Source organism: Opisthorchis viverrini (genome assembly GCF_000715545.1).
Source record: "Opisthorchis viverrini unplaced genomic scaffold opera_v5_19, whole genome shotgun sequence".
Classification (NCBI taxonomy): domain Eukaryota; kingdom Metazoa; phylum Platyhelminthes; class Trematoda; order Opisthorchiida; family Opisthorchiidae; genus Opisthorchis; species Opisthorchis viverrini.
Window position 1 is genome coordinate 796,503 of NW_008751675.1, and position 2,535 is coordinate 799,037.

A 2,535-nucleotide genomic window follows, 5' to 3' on the forward strand; every position below is an offset into this window, starting at 1 on the left:
CTTGGCAAACAGGTTTTTTACCGTTGACCCAGCAAACACCCGGCGAGGACATAGTAAGAAAATTTTCAAGCTCAGGGCACACACATTCATTAGACAAAACTTTTTTCATTTCAGGTAGTAGCTGCGTGGAATGACCTTCCTCCGACGGTTGTATACGCTCCTAACCCAACCCAATTTAAAGCACTATTAGACATTTATTTATGCGAATCCTCGCGCTGGCGAGCATACTGCCCCGCGCTGAGAACATACAGTGCTACAGTTTAAAGCACTATTAGGCATTTATTTATGTGGATATTCGCGCTGGCCAGCTTGTCGCCCCGCGCTGAGAACATGTAGAGCAGTGCTATACCCTTTTTTCACTTGTGCCTATAGGTGAACGACAACCACTGACCGAGAAGATCAAAACCGCCTTGGGAAACTTGGGCAAAGGCCTCGATTCTGTGTATCAATCTGTGAATCAGTGAATACTCCCTCCGTCAAGCCGATGTCTTTATACTGAACTGCTCTGAACTGGTAACTTGCCTGAATAGTACCGGGTGGGTTGAAAGTTACGTTACATGTCCCCTTCGTCATATGCATGGTGCCGGTGACAGCTCGCGTAGCTCATCTGGTGACAGACCGGCTGGTTCTGGTTCGCTTCCAACATTCCCAATAATTTGTATCATTTTAAAGAGCAGGTTAGGATTCCATGGTACTGTAACGAGATACTCAAGCGTACGGATGGTTCCGGACGTATGTTGATGACATTCCGCACAACTTATTTAAAGCTTAAGCTATTTCAACAATCGAATTCAATGGAGATGGGAGTTATTTTGCCTATGGCAATGGTGACGGGATTGTTAGCGTTATGGAAATGGGATTGGCGGTAACTTGAGCGTACTGTTGTGTGATTCGTTAATGTAGGAGGAGTCGGAAATTACACACGCAAGGCATACGTGTTCCAAACCCTACCAGTCGTTTTTCAGTCATCAGTCGGAATTTGATGTCCTGAAGTCACAAGCCATTGAGGCTAGGATTACTCTTATTCGATGGCTACCTCGTTCATCTCAGTCACATTTCCTACTCTCCGCCAACGGTAAGTACTATTCCATTGCTAGATATGGTCACCCTGTTTTCATCGTGTCTGTAGTCTATGCGACCGACATAGCCTACATTCACTAGTGTACAAATGGCCCTCTGTTGCAACTAATAACTACTTCGTAGTATGTCGCTTGTGAAAAGCGAAATTTTGCGGGATACGTCGAATAAAACCGGTCAGTTACTTAAGTAGCGTAACAACCAAAGCGCTTCTAGTTATGGTGTGGCGCATTCAGATAAAATTCCAGAGCATGAATATGAAAAACTAGTTACACTAGTGTAGGTGTGATTATTCAGCCTCGCATCCCCGCAAATCTGTTACACTAGTGTAGGTGTGATTATTCAGCGTCGCATCCTCGGAAACCTCGAACGTGTATAGCATAGTCGAGAATTAGCTCATTGGATTGAATGTGGATTAGCCAATGAAGATTGGTGAGCACTCCGGGGTCGCTATCTATCACTGTCTATTTCCACCATGTACACCAACATACATATGTACTTTGGTAATGGTTCTGAAGAGTCCCCCTGCAATAAGGAAATCGTAACGGCTCATAGCCAATATCGACAGCACATCAATGTTCAACACCGATGCTGCCGTAAAGTTGCACATCAGTTGGAAACCTTATTGTGAACAAAAAAATAGTGATGGATGGGGACGCAAACTTGTGCTAGCTCACCACCATCATTCAACATACCTGCACCAGACACACATTCAGGCAATCCGGATAGAAACACAACAAAAATGCCACAGACATCGATTATTAGCCATATCTTGTAGCCTCTCCAACCAGGCGGAGTGGGGATCGCACGGCCCAAATCAAGGAAGGCTAGTCGCAACGACAGCATCCAGACTTCATGATTTCTCAGCCCTGTGCTAACCGATTTGGCGCGACCTCTGGGCCAAAACAACGATTCTTGTAGCAGCCCCCGCTGCCACTCATTTGGATCCTGCAGCTGAACTGGAACCTTGTACAGCGAACATAGAACCCTTTACTGCCTCTTAGGTTTATGACTACATATGTTCTCTCTCTCCCAAGTCAAGACTTCAACTGGTTCGTGCTCCGGAAGACCTCCCACCCGTATTGTTCAAAGCTGAGGGGTGAAGTCCTCAGTCAGCGCTTGTCTGATTTGTTTGCTTGCATTTGAGAAAAGGAGACTGTATGGGACAACTTAAAGGACCGTAGTGAGTGGTAACCACAGGGTGATAAGCTTGACCCCGGTTGATGGCGCCTTATGATGGCTCATGAATTGCTGACTCGAGAGCGGCAAGCGTGATTCTTGCCTGGTAGGGGTTGCCTTGAACAGATTTTCACACCCCGTCAGGTGCTAAAATGTCATACGTACAAACGTGCCACGATTTGGTGTTTCTGGATTCTCAAATCGCGTTTGACTCAGTTAGCTGGTCGATCCTTACCACGTTGACACATCAAGGAATGCCTCGGAAGTTTGCGGACATAG